At 37.1% G+C, this 20,102-nt stretch overlaps 1 protein-coding gene across 7 annotated transcripts in view; it reads left to right on the top strand.

Moving 5' to 3' along the window:
- The window catches only part of RBMS1 (RNA binding motif single stranded interacting protein 1), a 216,356-nt gene that overhangs the window by 55,696 nt on the left and 140,558 nt on the right, over positions 1-20,102 (top strand). The window lies entirely within an intron of this gene.

Below are 20,102 nucleotides of genomic sequence, written 5' to 3'. Positions count from 1 at the left end.
ATTAAAATTAAAATTGAAATTAAAAATTAAGTTTCTTAGTTATGCTAGCCATATTTCAAGTGCCCATTAGCTGCATGTGGCTAGAAGCCGCCATATTAGACAGCACAGATGTAGAACATTTTCATCATCACAGAAAATTCTAGTGGATAGCACTGTTAGAGACTTCTTTCTAACCTGTGTGTTGCTGTTTTTCTTTCTTGCTATCTCCCTCAAAGGCTCTTTCTTTCATGTTTGTTTGTTTTCAGTGAGCAACGCGGGGAGAAAAGGAGCTCACACTCATGCCCTATTTTTAGTAGTGTTGATGAAATAGTTGGTCATTGGATGGACTGAAACTATTGGCTAGAGTAAGATTTTGAAAATATTTTTCAATTTAATGTGTATGTATTGCCCAAAGCAATGGTTGTAGAGGGCTTTGTTTTTTAAATGGACTAGAATCATGTATCAGCTAAACACTTCTCATGAACTAGTGACTACTCATAATAATCGAATGTTATTTCATTACTTTTAAAAGTTTTACTTTATGACAAGCTCTTTTACTAAAGTGAAAATTGGGCTCCTGTGCTCATATCGAAGTCATTTGAACTAGCATATGCCCTTTTCTCAATTTAAACAAAATTTCTAATCCAAGACCCATTCACATCTTGATATATGCCAATTAAAATATTGACTTTAAACAAAAGGATCATAAAAAATGTGAGATTAAAATGATTAGGAGCTGAGTCCTTATCACGTAATCCAAAGTCAACGAGGATTGCACAACGCCATACTTAAGAGAAAGCGCGGTTCAGTTGCACAGACATGTTCCTAGATATTCCAAACTGCTTTGAAATTACAGTGCTTTGTGCTGAAAGATTGATATTAAAATATACTTGGGAATTAAAATTCACTTTATGATGAATCATTGCTAAAAGGCTTTAAGATAGCACTGTGAAGACATGATATGAAAAAGAACAGTCTCTAAAGCCAAGCCACATTTCTGCAGATTAGAATCAGAAAATTTTGTGTAGTCGGTGTAGCTTACTAAATGTGTCTTCTGTAAAGGAAGCCTCTTTTTCACTGTAACGTTGACATAATTTATGTAAATCCAGGAATCAAAATTATACCTCAGTGTCACTTAATGTTTGTTATTTGGACCAAATCTCAGTGGTTTTAATTGTGAAACTAATGGAACTTTGTTGCTGAAAACTTGAATTCCGTGAACTCAAGTTCTCATAACTGTGAAAACAGACTTTTTAAAGTTTTTTGTTTTGGAGACAAGGTCTCACTCTGTGGGCCAGGCCAACATGGAGTGGCACAATCTCGGCTCACCTCCAGGCTCAAGTGATTCTCCCACCTCCTCCCTCTGAGTAGCTGAGAATATAGGCATGGACCAGCATACCTGGCTACTTTTTGTATTTTTGTAGAGACGAGGTTTTGCCACGTTGCCCAGACTCGTCTTGAACTCTTGAACTCAAGCGATGCACCTGCCTTGGCCTCCCAAAGTGCTAGGATCACAGGCGTGAGCTACCTTGCCCAGCCTAAAGATTTTTGTTTTTAATTTTCATTTCAAAACCAATGAGAGTAGGTGCTCACTCCAGAGATGTGACCAGTTTGCTAGGAGCCAGGAACCTCAGAAGAGAAGAGTAGCTCATAACTCAGCTTGCTGGATTCAACATGATGAGGATGCCGTGAGGATTGAGGAAATAGAGTGATTTCCCAGGTCTGATTCTGCTTTGTTCTGGGTAGTTGGGCAGGCTATGTGGTATATCCAGAATTCCAAACCATTAAGTGAAATGCTTGTCATTAGTGATACCCAGTCATTGTTTCATGACACACCAGTGTGTCACAAAGATTTCCTGCAGTGTTGCAGTGAGCCTAGCTTTTCCCAAAGCTCTGGCTGCTTCTCTGACGCATTGCCACCAGGCTGCCTGCATGGCCTTTACTCCCTTTTCCCCACCCAAACGTTTTATATTCCTTATTCCTCGTATCTGGATTTAGGAAAGGACTTCCCTTGGACAGTTGATTTGCAGTTCCTAATCTGAGATCTTACATAGTTGCCAAGCTGTTATTGCTGCAAGGGGTTAAATTGGTTTCCACACAGTAGTTCTAATAGTTTATTGTTAAAGTGTCATTTCTTTGAGTTAAGCATTGCCAATTCCCCATTAAACCATGATTTCTTTTATTTCCTTGAGTTTGGAAGGCATTTGGGAATACCAAGTGAAAAGGAAGAATGAATAAAGAACAGAAAAGTGTTAGCGGGATGGCAGACACTGTGAACATTGCTGTTTCTAGTGGGCCAGAAAAATGTATGTATAAATGTTGCCCATTCTTAGAGACACTTTATGATTCTCCTCCATAAAGCTTTCTGTGGTCACCATTTAGAGTTAATCCCCTTTTCCCTGTTCTCCCATGGTCTGTTATTTAGTTCTCGGTCATATTACTGATCAGAGTCTGCTTTGCCACTTGGTCATTTGTGCATATCTTTTTCTTACGGAAACCATTAGATTCTTCTTTATATCTTCAGAAGTATATATAATATAATGTAACATATACTTTAAAATTCCTTAAGTATAATAGATCCATGTTCAATAAGTAGCATTGAATACCTGTTCTGTACTACACAAAACACTAGTAATAAAACAGTGAACAAAACAGATGCAACTCCATTTCTCAAGGAGCTTTTACAAGGAGGCAAAAAGGATGGAAATCATAATCATAATTTAGATTACAGCTGGATAAGTCCACAAAAGGAGATATACAGTATGCTATATTAGGGTTATATAACAGGAAGACCCAGCCTTTTCTGGGGATTAAGAGGGAAGATTTTCTGGTGTAAGTAATTTAAGCTGAGCCTTGAAGAATAAGTTAGATTTAACTAGGCAAAGAGGTAGAGAAAGAGCATTCCATGCATAGAGAATAGCATGTGTGAAACATATTGCTGGATTGGTTGCTTTGCAAGTGTAAGGAGCTGAAAGTCCAGATTACCTGATTCTTAGTGGTAAGGAAGAGAATAGTGCAGGATGGTACTGGAGAAATGAGTATGAGTCATTTGGGCCAAGATATGTGGGCCAAGTGGAAGTTGGTTCTTTAGCCTAAGATTACGAAACAGCCTTTGGAAGGTATCAAGCAGAAGATGCTTAATCTACATTTATCTTAGCAGCCTCCCAGTGGATTCCTGGCTTCCAGCCTCAGTAACTTACATTTATACTAGGTTCTCATTTGCCTTGTGACTGCTGTGTTAAATGAGGAAGTAGCATGTCTTCTACAGGTAATGAAAACCTCTCTACCAAGATAGTGGGATGCTTGCTTCCTCAGAAAAGAATCTGGCTAGTAGACTGATTCAGTCTAGATTCAAAGATTTCAAAACTTGAATTTTATTCTGTCTTAAATGTGGACCACTTAGTTTATTCTGAAAATCTGATTTCTGGCAGATTTTCAGAATACACTAATAAATCCAAGAATGGCCTGGGTTACCTAGGCAATAGCCTAATTCATTATTATTATTAGACCACTGCCTCGGTAACCCAGGCCATTCTTGGATTCTGAGACCATTCCTCCTGCCACACAACTCCCCCCAAGGACACTTAGCTATCAGTTGGAAAAATCCAGTGTCTTTGTCTTGCTGGGGCTGTCTTGTCCATATCAGCCATATACATTTTCACAGGTAACCCTGGAGGAGGGAAAAGGGGAGGAGGAACCAAAATGCAAAGGACCTGGTGCTAAGTGCCCTATCGTTTTTTTGTTCAACTGGAAGTCAGACAGATAGGATAGCTGTAAAACCTGACTACAACATGAGAATAAGCAAGGAAAGAATTAAGGATCATTTCATATTTAAAAATTCAGTTTATCACTTGAAATTGTCAGTACTTTTTGTGTAGAACTTTTAAATAATATTTCTCAAACATCAAAACACAGCTAGAGGTGTGCATAAATAAAGAGGCGCAGGTCCAAAAATGTTATTTTTACTTTTTGAACTGTTAGGACTAATAGAAATATAAATGAATATAATTGTTTAGATTAACTAGTTCTTATGGAAAAGAAGCACAGGAGAGAGTAGTTTTCAATCAATGCTTGATTATTTGATAATCACTACTACATTAGATAAAAAATAGAAAAATAGGGATATAGAATTTACTTATGAGAAACATCTTTCTCTTAAATGTAAACTTTGTTTTTAAGCACTCTGAGAGCTTAGACAGGATATTTAACCTTTGACCTAGTTTCCCACTGCATGGTATGGCTATAGGAAATAGTGGATGTAAAAGGGCTTTTAAAAAATGTAGAGCATCATACAAACATATTTATTTTGTTTGTATTATTGTTTCAATTACCTGTTATGAAGTAACAAATTACCTCCAACTTAAAACAATGACTTAAAAGTTTGCATTTTCCTGGGTTGGCTGGGATCAGCTGGGTGGCTCTTCTGCTCCATTTGACTTTGGCTGGGTCACTCAGGCAGCCACATGCAGTTGGGAGCTCAGCTGGGTATAGAATGTCCAAGATGGCCTCATTCACATGCCTCACAGTGGTCTGGCTGTTGGCTGGAGTGCCTCCAATCTCCTCTGTGTAGATTCTCATTCTGTAGAGTCTCTTTTTCCATGTGGGCTCTAACTGGAAGGCAGACTAGCCCAGACTTCTTTACAGGGCTGAAAGCCTCTTCAGGCCCGTATCTGAAAGTCATTCAGCCCTGCTTCTGCATTCTTCTGGTCCAGTCACACAGGGCCATCCCATAGTTAAGGGGAGGTAAAACAGGCCGCAGCCCTGGGCCTTGGAGGAGAGAATCGCATTGGGAAAGCATGTGCAGAGCAGGAGGGATTGTAGCAGTTATTTTTTAAACTTTCTACCACAGTTATTATTAAATACAGCTTGAAAGAGTAAACGATTCCAATCTTAATGAATAAGCAATGCAAACCAAACACAACCTGTACTGCTTCCAGATATTAAAATCATTCAGTTACCTTTAATATATGTGAGCTGTACATAATAACCATGGCATATATTCACCATAGCTATTCTAACTGAAGGAAAAGATACATCACCTAAAAAGCTAATTCTTGATTTAGTCTTATTGTTTAATTTTTTAAAAGTGTACTACAATCATAGTTTTTATTGTTTCAGAAGTTAAATCCACTTTACATGTTTACTGATACAAAGGGAATTTTGAACTCCCTCTAGTGGCAAAAGATTTTCTTTTATTTTTTTTCAAAGAGCTTACTTAAAATGATAAGATGGCTGACATGTATAACATAACATAGTTTCAAAAAATGACCTGTTCTTACCACCTGAAGATGCACACTTTCTCCTGTGTGAGTTATGGCAGATCCTTTCATCTCTTATGAGAAATGTTCACCTTTCTAAGAAACATTGATCATATTATATGCAAATAAAAAGAAGAAAGGAGGCTCCCTGTTAACTTTTAAAATGCAAAGACTGCTAACTGCTCCCTTTAGTCAAGGTCTTAAATAAAAATTATTATCTTTTGACAATTAAAATATCCTTTTCCTTGACTAAAAAGTAAATTAAATTTTTAATTTTTGCATGAAGAATTATTTTTTGAACAGACAAATGTATTTAATTGAAACAGTCTTTACATAGCAAAAGATAACTGTTGAAATGTGCAGCTTGAAAAGCACTAATAAGCCAAACTAGGGGGCGGGGGCAAGATAGGAATCCCAAAGCGTTACGCTTTTCTTTTTTAAAAAAGTTCAAATTTGGATTTTCATAGCCAATAGGGAAGGAACATCCGTCATAGTTATCACCATTGTTCCATACAAAAGGAAGCACAACCTCAAAGGGCGGGAAGAGAAAAACAGCTGTTACAGACTTTGTAAATTAAGTTTTTGTATCCCCACCCCACTGCCAAAGAGAGTTAATAATACTAATTAACTTACTCTGTTGCGGGTCCATCTACAGACAAATTTATTCTGTTCCTTTATATAATAAAAGGACATTTCTATGATGCTAAAAGCCATTCTTTTAAAATACTCTTTTCCCAACTATTTGTGGAAGCTGATCCAACCTATCGTGTACTGTCTGGCAGGTTGACACCACAAACCTCTGTCCTCCCACCCACAGAGGCAGGAAAATGACCAGGGATAGTAAGAATCCATAGGTTTATTTTCCTCTTCTTCTTTTAAAGCTGTAGAAAGTGGAACCTAGGATTATCAAAATAATTCCCAGAGATTTTGTTTTGTTTGGAACTAAACTATGAAATAGTAAGATTTCACTACAATAATTAATCCAGCCAATAAAAAGTTAGACTTTGTTTCTTTCCAATACATCTTTTTAGTTCGACATTTATAACTAAGTCTGCGTCTCTTGTGGTCTCAATTACATCCGGTGTTTTCAGCTGGCAGCATTTCCTCTGCTGAGCCTACCCCATGTTTTGTGCCAGGCTACGTTTCTGTGAATATACAGAGAGAAAACCAAGTTGTATTAGAGAGTGAAATTTAAGAAAAAATTGAGTGTAAGTATAACTCTGATTTTTGAAACAAAAAAACAAGCCACTATATTTGTTATAAACAAACTGGTGATTAAAATATGTAGGCTCCAGAAGTACATGGAAAGTCTTATCGCCATCTCATAACCATCCTGCATGTTTTCTCTTGAATATTTATAAGAACCTAATTTAACTAACAAACAGAGACCAGAGATTCCCTTCCAGCTTTGCTTGCACAGATTTGAAATAATGAAAGTGAATTTGCATTTCTTAAAATGGTGTTTTCTTCTAGCTCTCATAGAAATGTTTTTGGAACAGTGATCTGTGCTAACAGCTGTATTCAATCTTGAGTAAAAGTCACTTCCTGAAGAGAATGAAATTTAACTTAACATTCGAACTTGCCTAGAACATAATCCTGTAGGGTGAGTGTACTATGTGATTATGAAACGGGACACAGGCACCCTGCTGAGATGATTTCTTGTAAATAATACCCAACAGAAATCATTAATCAGTGTCAGTGTTTTAACTGAAGAATTAATATTTTAAAAGTGTTGCTTATTCATACATATAACTGTCTTAGTTTTTAAGAATTTTACCCCTTGGTATTTTTAAAATGTAATTCCCTTGTGGAATTAGATCTATATGAAATTGCTATCACTGTCTATGTATTAATATATACCATCAGATAGAAATAAATATAGATACCGATAAACATATATGTTTATATCTTTAGGCTTTAAAATTTTTTAAAATTGTGTCATTCTTGATTTTCAGGCAAAATTTATTTTTGACTCAGTTTTCTTTACCTATTGACTCATTTATTTATTGCAGTGAACTCAATTTAAATAGAATTTTGTTCCTGGCCTCATAAAATTAATTGTAGGTGTATATATATATATGGGAGGTGCAATTTTAGCTATTAATTATGGATTTAAAAAATATCATTTAGATAGCTATTATTGACCTTTACTTTCCTAAATATTATACTTGTTTATTTTAAAGAAGGAAAATGTTGTATTAATGTAACTTGGATATTGCTAAAACCTTAACAGAATCATGCCTTAGATGGAAAAGTTTTCACCGAATCATCTGTTTTCTTTATGGATCATTCTTTTGTCATCTAAACAATGAATGCAGAGTTTTCAGTCATAGGCTATCAAATTGATATAAAGTCTAACATATTAAGGCAGAATTAACAAGCATACATAAAAATTCCAACCCTCTCAATTTGTAGGAATCAAAACAGTTTCCAGCCTCACTTTGGTAACAAAAAAGGAGCTAGGCTTTTTTCCATTCCTTGACCAAACCACTAAGTTGCCCTGAAGACCTTTGTTTATAATGTCTTCTTACATTCTTTTCCCCTTGACATGTTCCCCTCCCTTCAGCAGTGAGATACTAATTAAAGAGAGGCCACTGTGACCCTAGGTTGTTTAGAAGTCACCCGGAATGAGGTGGCGGCACAGATCTGGAGAGGAAGCGCTCATTCCTAAATATAACACAATCCTTAAGACCATCTCGTCAAAAATCTGTTGGCTTCTAATAGCAAACAAAGTCTTTGATTAAAAGATATATGCTTGAAACTAAAATGGAATCTCTAAAAGTTACTTAAACAACATCTATATTCACTTTTTATAAGAATTGGCAACAAATAAAATTAACTCATATATGTCACATGATAGTTTCTTTCAGAGACACTGAAATATAAACATTAAAAACGTTTTAAATTTCATAAACGATAATCTAATTTTTATATATTTGTTGAGGGGGAGGAAGCATGTATCCTATTCCTTTTAAAAAATGAGAGACAGCTTAGATTGTGTATGAGAACCAATCTCCCTCCCTCCCTCCTTCCTTTCTCTTTCTCTCTCTCTCTCTATCTCTATCTCTGTCTTCCTCTCTCTCTCTCTCTTTATTTCGTTTGGACACCAGGCAACAGTTTAATTGGGATGATAAAATGAATGTGGTGCCTGCCAATCATGGAAGTGCAAGGACTGCAGATTTTTCTAAATATAAGTGTTTTGAAAGAAGTGGAAATAATTTAATAACTTGCCTTAAATGAGCAGGTGGTGCTGCCTGACATTAAATTATTTCCTTCTTAAGTGGACTTGCTATGCTAAGTACTAACTTACGAGAAGCAGTTTCTTGCACAATTTTATTAGTATTTGTTTAGCAGGATACTTCTGATTGCAAGCACAGTAATAGAGACCCACTACTGTTTGCGTTAAGTAATGAGTTGGAATTGTTCTAAGAATATATAAGGGAATAAGAATCTCAGTTGTGAAACCTGATCTCAACAGAACTGAGAAAGCAGCCTCCTAGGTGGGCCTGTGGAGACCAACTGGATGACAGTTTTCCATCAAGGCACAAAATCAAGAGCAGGAGTTTTGAATTTTTCCTCTTGAACTTCTGTTATTTCTGCCACTTAGTTGCTCTTTGTTTAGCTGGTTTAGAGTCTGGCTGCTTTGCTTCTTACTATCTACTATCTTTCTTCCACCCTCTGAGTCTCACTGTTCTGTGATTCACCCTCCAAGTGATGATTCCTCTGCCTCATTGCTTCTCCTTCCTCACAACATTGCTTACCCACGGCCCTTCAGCTGCCTTATATATGGCTTCCTTCTCTACGCACAACTCCCTGTAAACACTGATTGAATGAACAGATGAGGAACAGTGTTAGGGAATTACAAAAAGTCAGCATTCTGTGTTTTAGTTAGCCTTTAAAGGAGCTAATAAGATATAAATTAATTAAAAGGCAGCTGGAAGACAAAACTTATTTTGAAAAATTTAAGAGACCTTATCATCTCTCTTTAGGTTAAAAAGGATTCGCTGTAATAGTAGTAAGAAATTATTTATTTACAGAGGCACTGAAGAAGTGTATACAGTTAAACTTGAGAGTCTGGACTACCCTATAATAAATAGTAGTGCTTTTAAATGCCCCCGCTTCACACTGCCCCATTTAAGTAGCCACACTGGCAGGAATGGAGAAGATAATTTAACTTCAGACTCCAAGAAGGGAAGCAGTCATTTTTTTATTGACCATATTCCATTTAGGAGCCAAAATTAAGGTGTAATAAGTGTCTGAAGGCTTTTAAAAAAATCCTTCAAATCTTAATCTTAATAATTTATCTGTGAATAGATGGTGAATTCCTGCTTATTTTTAAGGCAATCTTTTTTTTTTTTTTTAATGTTTGATTTTTAAGTCCCCACCTTCCGATTGCTGCTCATTTTTCCCCCACAGCTTTTAGTTGCCCAGGGTACAAAAATACCAGGAAAGAGTTCTCAATTCTTTATCCCTTTGCTGCTTTTTATTTTTTTTTAATATAAAGGGTTATAAACATTCTGTAAAATCTTTCCTAATTTCTGCTATTCATATGGTCATTTATGAGTGAATAGACAGTAGACATAAGCAGACCCAAATATGTATGTTTTTAATCATATGAAGTTTTTAACTGAAAGTTGGGTTGAAGAAGAACGCAAACAGCAGTTTAAAATTCAGCTACTCAGCTTCCTGGTTATAGCATGAATATCCAAAAGTGGCCAGTTAATGGGGCTTCATTCCCCTGCACTTTGGAAATGACCAGCAGCTCCAAATGCATTTGAGAGTATTTTCAATCATGAGAGAAAAAGTGCTTCCCAGATTCTGAAGGGTTTCTGAGTGAAAACCAGACAAAACAGACAATAAGTGTTAATGGGTATGAGACTTTTTTCTTTTTGTTTTTTCCCCCAATCTCTCATCTCTGGCTAAAATTCTTGATTTTATGAAATGTCACTTGGCAGGTGCAGTGGCTCATGCCTGTAATCCCAGCACTTTGGGAGGCTTAGGTGAGTGGATCACTTGAGGTCAGGAGTTCGATACCAGCCCGGCCAACATAGTGAAACCCCGCCTCTACTAAAAATACAAAAATTAGCCAGGGTGTGGTGGCACATACCTGCAATCCCAGCTACTCGAGATGCTGAGGCAGGAGAATAGCTTGGACCCAAGAGGCAGAGGTTGCAGTGAGCTGAGATTGTGCCACTGCACTCCAGACTGAGCAATAGAGTGAGACGCTGTCTCAAAAAAAAGAAAAGAAATGGCACTTTTTTCTTGGACTTCCAAGTCAATAAATTTAAAATAACTATTGTTTCTAGAGTTGCAACAGTATAGAAGGCATTGAGGTAGACCAGTTGCTCTGGACAAGCTTACCTTCCAGTGACATAGACAGAGAGATAGAACCAAAGTACAATACCAGTGGCCCTAGTGGGGGGCACACCAGTTTCAGTGGTGACATCAGAGAGAGAGAGGAGTGAATGCCAACCAAGGGACATAGAACCTCAAGAAAGTTTGAACTGGGGTCTGAATCCCAAAAGAAGAGTCAAGATTAGAGCTCTGGCTATGCTATTCTTTTGTTCCCTGGTGATTACTGAGGTGTTAGTTGTAGGTGAGATCGTATGTGGAAAAAAAACCTAGAGCGGAGAAAAAAAAGGATACAGGAGGGCCCCAAAAGAGTAGACAACTTGGAATTCCATGAGGGTGAGTGGCTGGCACTGTCACAAAACTACATCACGTTGTGTGGGGACAAGTGGGAGTCAGAAGCCAAGTTATCGTGGTCCATAACTGGAAAGGACAGTGAAATGCAAACATCCACTGACGGACAGTCTTTCAAGAACTCCAGCAGTGAAAGAGAGAAGGAATAAAGCAGCATAAGAAGCAAGGAAATCATTTCCCTCCCGCCAGCCTTTTCTTGGAATAGAGAAGACTTGAGCAAGTTAGTTTACTGGAAAAATGCCATTGCATCTGCTGTTCACATTTTTAAAAGGAAAATATATTAATGTATTACTTTTATAGTAAAAAATGTATTAAGTTGCCAAGAATAATTGAAAGAAAAAAAGAAAAGACAAAGAAAAGCAAGCAACCAACCTGGTATAGAAGTTGGGCTGGGGAAAGTCAAGTGAGGGTAAGTCATAGAGAAGTTCATTTGAAATCAAGGATGCAAATGGAAACCTAAATCTTAAAATGAACTAGGATGGAGAGGCTATCTAGCTAGGATAGAGGAGAATGCTAAGAAGAGATACAAAAGTATGGATATGTATTCGAGAGAGAACTGAGGGAATTTCATGTAAATAATGAATGATCTCTACCTTATCATTGTAGGGGTAGGATTAGGAATTTGAGAAAAAAAAAATAAAAAGTTTGGAATTAATTCTGTTTGAGATGGAGTAGGGAGCTGCTTGCAAATGAGTAAAATGAATGCTATACAGCAGTAAAGGTATAACTAAAATTGAGTTTTTAGCATAGTATGATTTACCTGGGAGGTTGTGAATAACTCAGGAGGAGAAATAGAAAAATCTGGTGAAAAATGCTTATTATTAAGACAGAATGAAAAGACTATGAATACTAGGCACTAGAAATAACAAACTCGAGTTGGCTGACTTGGGTATTTAGGTTAGGTAAGTAAATGAAATGTGGTGGGACAGGGGGAATTGTGGGGGGGGTGGGTGCTGGTGGTGCTAGTGGTAGTGGTGGTGACCTCAGACCAGAGGATAGGAAAATGAAGAGAATGAGGGAGAAACTTACATTTCTATGTCTGAAAATGAGAATAATAGTGTGGTGTGGGAACTGATGAAATAATGCTTGTAAAATGCTTATAACAATGTCTGGCATAATTAAGCACTTAAAAAATGTCTAATGCTAGCCGGGCGCGGTGGCTCACGCCTGTAATCCCAGCACTTTGGGAGGCCGAGGCGGGTGGATCACGAGGTCGAGACCATCCTGGTCAAAATGGTGAAACCCCGTCTCTACTAAAACTACAAAAAATTAGCTGGGCATGGTGGCGCGTGCCTGTAATCCCAGCTACTCAGGAGGCTGAGGCAGGAGAATTGCCAGAACCCAGGAGGCGGAGGTTGCGGTGAGCCAAGATCGCGCCATTGCACTCCAGCCTGGGCAACAAGAGCGAAACCCCGACTCAAAAAAAAAAAAAAAAAATGTCTAATGCTATAATTTTTGTGAACGAGAGTATGGAATAGATGGAAGAACCAGAATTACAGAACTTGATGATACACAATGATGTCAGTCAATGAAAGAAAGTGGATGTGTAGGTTTTCTTGAGCTGTCAGGCTTACTCATGGCCCCCTAAACTCAAGGCTGAGGTTTAGATGAAATGGTATCACCCAGGAAAAGTGCTTAGCTACACTAAAAGGTGGGCATTTGCAGAAGATAAATAAATGATGATAAATATCTTTGTCATTTAACAAACTGAAGTGTCTACTTAGTTTCTTGCAAAAACTGTGAGGAAGATATTGTCTTTTTGCTTGGATTTAGGTAAAGGCGGCTAACAGGTAGTAGAATTGTCTTTTGGACACAGTAGTTCTTCTTGAAAGCCCATTCCTTGTCTGCTATTTAATGCTATAAATGGCAGAGGGTAGAATGAGTTAGAGTGGATCTCAAAGTCTGTCCTGCTTTACCTTGAAGAGGAAAAGGAAGAGTCAGGTGCCTCTGGTGTGGGGAAGACAGAGCAGTCAACCACTGAAGTTTCAACAGAAGTTGTCCCATCTGAGGAAAGTAATTCTTGTTTGCTTTAGTCATTCTAAAATACACTGTGGTACCATCTTGGGTTTTAGTAAGTAAATGCTCACCCGAGATAACGGTGAATCATTTTCAAACCTTCTTAGCTCAAGAGGCTATAATTTTTATATATCTCACAGCAAAACTTATTTTATAGCAGAGAAAGTTGTAGGAGGTACTGAGGTTAATGCTTATCTTTTTCGAGTTCCTGTAACCACATTCTGGTTCATTATTTGTAACAATAATTTTCAGTAAAGTTGGGAGCATGTGTCCTCATAATTTCTGGCTCTGAATCATGTAGAAGTGAGCCACAGTGACTTGTGGGGAATATATCATCATCCTCAGATGAGCTAGACTGGAGAGGAGGCCGAGAACTACTGATTGACAGTGAACCCAGGTCAATGGATACTTGCTGAGCTCTCGCATGCTGCATTTCAATGGAACACATATGGGGAGTACATGCTAAATCTTGGCCATCATTATGTCTTCAGTAGAGGAGTTTATAATGTAACGACACTGAGCTTGCCTAATTTAGGCATTAATACCATCCTTAGAAAATGTAGCAAGAGGCCTTGGAAAATAGATGAGAGTAGGGAAAACTCAGAGGGGGTAGACCATGAGCTGTGATTTCAACAGAGTAAACGGAGGGATGAGTGTGGTTTGGCTGATGGAAAAACAGAGGCTGTTTCCTGGCAAAGCTCGGAGCCAGAGAAGAGTGAGTTCATGGGCAGCCAAGACACAAATAGTAGCTGGAAGAGAGGTAAAGGGATAAGGGAGTTAGAAAGTGGAGAGCTTTACAAGTGCTGTTCAGAAATTTGCATTTGATGTGGGAGTTTTAGGAAGTAGAGTAATACAGCCAAAGAGGCCAGAAAAAAATTATTTTGGAAGCAGGGTACACAACAATTTGGAGTAAATAAGGACTAGTCAGAGGGAAAAGCAGAAGAGTTCCAGCAGTTCTAGCTTGAGAAAACTAGCAGATAAAAGATATGGAGAAAGAGAAGAGAGTCAGTGTGACTCACAGATAAGCTGCTAATTTAAAAATGGTGGCCTGGCGTGGTGGCTCAAGCCTGTAATCCCAGCCCTTTGGGAGGCTGAGGCGGGTGGATCACAAGGTCAGGAGATCGAGACCATCCTGGTCAACATGGTGAAACCCCGTCTCTACTAAAAATACAAAAAATCAGCTGAGCATGGTGGCGCATGCCTGTAGTCCCAGCTACTGAGGAGGCTGAGGCAGGAGAATTGCCTGAACCCAGGAGGCGGAGGTTGCGGTGAGCCGAGATCGCGCCATTGCACTCCAGCCTGGGTAACATGAGTGAAACTCCGTCTAAAAAAAAAAAATGGTGTATTTTCACTGTGAAGTGTAGAAATCAGCTGCATCCTATCTGTTTCACCACTTAGATTTGCAGCATTTCTTAATGGGTTTACTGTAACCTTTGTACGATGCAGACTGTAGTCTCATATTTCAACTTTTTAAATGTTTTTTTCCCATTTTCCTTTTCAGGAGAGATTCATGAGGAAAAGGTAAAATGGGCAGATAAAGTAGCCATTTAAAAGAAAACTTAGCACCAGCTATGTAGTCACTTCCTAGGTGCTGTAGCACAAAGAATCTCAATTTACCTTGATTGTCTGGAATCCTCTGAATCAACCTCACAAGGCTTTGAGTACAGTAAGATCCACTAAAAATACTTGAATTGTGGACATTTCCAAAGATACAATAAGGTAGAAAGAAAAACTTCAGCAATTATCAGCACTTTGTTCATTCTTATTTACTGATATAACCTTTTAAATGTTAAATGGTAGAATGAAACAAATGTTAGGATTTCAAACTACAAGAGTTTATATACCTAGGAGTAGACATAGGACTAAAATAAATTTTTTAAAAGAGTTTATACACCTACTTAAAAAAATGTGTTAGTCACTAAAAACTTAAAGTATGTTTTTCTTTAAAATAAAGGGGAAGATGGGCATAGAAAGAGGGGAAAACAGTTCCTATAGTGATTTGCAGTGTTTTTTGGACTGATACATTTAATAATGTTCATAGCTAATAGCTAAGACTTCTTTTAAAAGAGCCCCCCCAAAATAGAATATATTTTCAAATCAGTCAAGAAATTGTGAATTACAGAACTTGACATGATATTCTTTAATATTGAAGAAGTTTGGCTAATAAATTAGAATGTAAAATTTATCACTGAATTAACAAATATTTCAGTCATAAGCCTGTTTTAACTTTATACAATAACATCTGTTTGAATAGGACTTGCATACATTTTTAATACATTGCCTATTCATTCATTCAAACATTCATGAACCAGTATTTGAACACTTAATATGTGCCAAGCCCTGTGTTAGGGGGTTGGGTATATCAGTAGTTTGGTATGTTAATAATTCTTATAAGATGACTTTCAAAATGAGATAAATTATGATTTTCTCTTATACCAAGGGGAACATAGCAGATAAATGAAATTAATAGATAATCCCCAAGTCTCAGGTTAATCAACCTGTAGTCAATAAATAAATTGGCCAATTTGTTTCAGTTTTTCATGTTGGTTTTATCATCACACCAGCAGTTAAATGACTAAAAGGAATGCTGCATATGGAAGAGGAGGGAATGCAAGGAACTGGTCGGTTCCTGAACAAATATGAATTATCAGGTACTAATAGTCGTTGTTCCAAATGTGAATCATTTACATCTCTTCTTATAACTAGGTCATCTTAACTGTTAAGTTATTGCTTTTGATTCGCTTTGTAATTTCATATCAATTTTAAGGACTGTGATAATCATTTCAGATATATGTCTTTTTATCTGATTTACCTGATCTATGTAAAAATTACTTTTCCAATCTGAAGCCTCAGGAAGACTGAGAACTGGCACTCCAGTACTGTAAAAGGGTGGAAATTGGTGAGGCTCGTCGGTTGGAATTGATGCCGTGTGCCAGAACAGTACCTATGACTGATCTTTTCAGTGTCTGTGTGTCTGTGTATATGCATGCATTTGACTAAAACTTGCCAAAGAAGTAACAGTTCAAGATTCATGTTTGCAACTGACAGCTTAAAGCAGTAACAGCAAGAAGTATACACGGCGAAGTCTGATAAGTATCTGTAGATTTAGGTTCATCTCCCATTCATCTTTCTTATTGTATAAATGCACTGTGCGTGTAAAAACACTTTAAGTATAACAACATGATTGTGGAGAGAGAGCTGAGGAGGGAAGCAGACAGCTCAGCTTGTTCCTTTGTGATGGATGTCTTTGTGAGATTAGGGTAAAGTTTCTCATTCTGATGCGTGCAGACTGTGCCCACCACTTGTAAGACACACTGTCAGATCTCCTTGGAAAAACTGAGCCTATGAGTCATTTACTGGTAAAAACTTAGTAGCTCTGTGTTCTTAGGAAGGTTAAAAGTGAGTGTTTGACAAATGTATTTCTAAAGCCAAGGTTATGAATAAAAAGGACATGGATATGCATTTTCATGCTGTGTGTTCATGTACTTGTATGCCATACTTTAGGACTGGCCATAATAATTTTTTCCACCTCTGAAATTCTATATTTCTAAGGCTTCATGTCCTATGGCAAATTACCTGACCTACCTGAGGGTATCTATCTATTCAAAAACAGATGCGGTTGAGGGAGAGAATACCTGTCCTGTCTCCTTCCCCCAGACTTTAATGAGATAATGCATTATAAAGCATTTTATAAATTGTAACATTTTTATAAATTCATTACGTCTATAGGTGTGAAAAATGTAAATAGCTCTGAAAAATGGAAATGTCTTCAGAAGTTATCTACTTCTTCCGTCTGGCACTTTTTCCAGTTTTAAAAGAGTCTAACCAGATTTTAACACTTAATAATAATGCCTTGTTTGAAACATTTTATTTGCCACTAAATCAAACATTAGATTGGGAGATGAAGGAAGGGTGGTTCTGGGTGTATCTAATATGTTGTCAGCGTTCTGGGAGTGTTCTTTTCAGTTTGGAATTAGGAATCACTGATGTCACCATCAGTCACATTGTCATGGCAGCATTGGAATTTCCTCATTTGCCTTGTCTTCGCTTGGTGAGTATCAGTTTGCCACAGGTCTGTCATCAGTTCACCCGATGTGTTAAGTGTACTTGATAACCCAAAACTAGTCATTCTTAAAGACACTCGGGGGGGGGGGAATTTTTATTAGCTCCTTGGAATATCCTATTTCAGTACCCTTAACTGTATATCCTGATGTTGGAAAGTTTGCCTTCATACATATTCAACTAAATAGAAATTCACTTGTAATTCTATATCTTCTTGTTTGAACCTTTATAATTCAGTGGAGAATGAAAGGCTTTTCAGCATTGTCATTTACATAAAGGACGTCATTAATTATTCTAGCATCCTCCTCTTCAAGTGAAATAGACCTAATTTAATGGTAATTTTAGCAACTGAAGAGAAAGGAAATGTACTGTTTCTTTCCTTCAGTGTTTTGAATGCTTTAAAACCTTACTTGTGCTATCTATCCTAGGTTTTGGATAGACATTGGTTATGCACCCTCTCCCTATAGATAATTAGGAATTTCTTATTAAATAACCTTTTGCCATTCTTAGCTTATCTGAGGGTTTTGTTTTTCCCCGGTACAATTTGCTATTAAAGTTAGATTTTTACTCATGTCAATGAAATGATCATTCCAGGTTTGAATTAATTTTGTTTCCCATGATTTAAAGATTTTGGCTCCAGTTTTCCACACTTTTTTTTTTCCTAAGTACTTTCTGTCTCTTTCCAGGTCCTATAGCAAGAGGTGGATGTGATTAGAAATTTTCCCAGCACACCTGTTCCTTCTGTCCTTACCTTAGCTCTTGTCTTTTACCCACAGTTTGCTCACATACATAATTATGTTACTTCCATCCCTTCCGAGTCAGAGAGACCCAAGATCCACTCTACTACTGTAATTTCAGAGATTACCTAGTAATATCTTTCTGTCTTAATTTATGAGTTTTACTATAATTCATGGAAAATTCATTTAATTATCTTGAAATATTCTGAAAATAAGCACTTATATTTTTATAGGCTTATAATAGGCATGGAGAATAACAGCTCCAGTACTAGATTTTCACAATCAGAATACAGAAAATTGAGACATCGCCCAGTCAATTTAGGAAAACAGCAATTCACAATATATGAAAAATGGACCTTCTATTTGTCTTGGTATCCCAAGTAGTTTACTTATTTTGCTATGGAATTTGATATATAGCTACAAATTCACTGTTGTTTAAACCAAAGCAAAATCGTGAATTTTTAATTTAAATAGCCTTTTATTCAGATGTTGGATTTTTGAAAAAGGATATATAAATCCATGTACCTGTTTTTATAGATTGTTTTTTTCGAGATAGGGTCTTGCTCTGTTGCCCAGGCTGGAGTGCAGTGGTGAGATCTCAGCTCACTGCAGCCTCAACCTCCCAGGTTAGTTGGGCTAGCTAACTAAACCATTTTTTTCATAGAAAAACATGGGACAGAAACTTATAGAGAACCTTATGCCAAAAATTGCGGTCAGCTTTGAATTTTTATTATCTATTATGCAAGAGTAGAGCAATAACTAATTTATGAGCAGATTAGATCCAAAAATATTTGTAAGTTATTTGTTTCAAATTTGCAGGGGATGTTTCTCCATAAAGAGAAATGCCATACATGGCGATTAGGATTTTAGTTGACCTAAAATAAGCATCTATGAATTTCATAACATAGCTAATCTCTAATATGGTCTCTCACCCTTTTTTGAGGGAAAATAAAACTTAGTTCCAGTTTCAGGATTCTGGAAATTAGTTTCACCTAACCACCATCTCAGCTATATCCCAGAAGATAAATTTACAATATCCTACAATATCCCAGAGCATAAATTTCTCTGCTTCTCTCCCAACTCTGTCCCGCCAGTGATTCCAGAAAATAAAACTGGTTTAAAGAGAGGAGTTACACCTTAGCAACCATTAGTGAACTGAGAGTTAGGTGCTAGGTTGCGGCTGAATATATACCTGTGCTATTCACGAGATATTTGAATATTGGAAAGTTTGCATTTATATTCGGCGGAATGGAAATTTAATGTAATTTCATATGCTTTTATAAATGAGCAGATGGAGACTTCTAGAGGGATAAGTGCCTTGCCGAATGTCACACAGATGGTAAATGGTGAAGCCAAGATTCAGGGTCAGGTGCTCTGATGCCCGAGCTTTGGCTCTTTAATACCATGTACGTTTTTCCCTATGGGGCTTGGACTTGATCTATAGTTAATAGTAATAATAACCATTAGTAATAATATTGGAGACAGGGGACTTTGGAGTTAAAGAGATTCAAGATCAAACCCCAACTCTACTACGTATTGGATCTGTGACTTTGGGCAAATTACTCAGTTTTCTCTTTGGTAAAATGGGATAGTCATTCTTCTGTTTGTGTGTGTGTGTAATGTGCTTAGAAAGTGCCTGGAATAGAGTAGTTACTCAATAAATGACAGCTATTATTATTTAATACTACATGCAAAGAAGCAACAGTGGGACAAAACTCATTTATTCTGTTTTGTTAACCAGGACAGAATAATCAGACTATGGCTTCTGGTGGGACTCATCAGAATATGGCTATGTTTATATTGTTCTCTATACCTTCTAGGATTATAGCTATAGTTTTATTTTATTACAGTGCTTTCAGTTTTATACACATGTACTTTTATACATGTCTAGGGAGCCTTTAAGTCTGGAATAAGAATTGCAGATTTTTTTAAAAAGCAAAACAGTAAATAATAGAAAATGTTGCTGCTACTTTAGAAATAGGGTACTTTATCAGCCCTGTTTTGTACGAGGAAAGAACAGAAATTTAAAGAATCTGCTGACCCCATATTTTTTCTTCTTCTTTTTTTTCCTTCTGTTTTGCTGGGAGCCAGAGGCTTTGTGAGCTTTTATACATAGACTGTCAAATGTAAATCGTTTTTTTAGTGTGAACTGCTTATACTAAACTATACTGTGTGGCTATATGTTATGCGTTCAAGGTTGCAGTCTGATCTAGTGTTGAATGAATTTTTCTTCTTAATTCCTTTCACCTTGCAATTTGACCCAAATAAAAATGGGTGTTTGAAATGGTTCAGCAGCAATAGAGGGTTAGAACCTGCGTGTAGGTCAGTTATTTTCTTGATAGAGGTG

This window comes from Sapajus apella, unplaced genomic scaffold, assembly GCF_009761245.1.
Source record: "Sapajus apella isolate SASKATOON/1434 unplaced genomic scaffold, GSC_monkey_1.0 scaffold18, whole genome shotgun sequence".
Lineage (NCBI taxonomy): Eukaryota > Metazoa > Chordata > Mammalia > Primates > Cebidae > Sapajus > Sapajus apella.
This window is presented reverse-complemented; position numbering and strand designations above follow the sequence as displayed.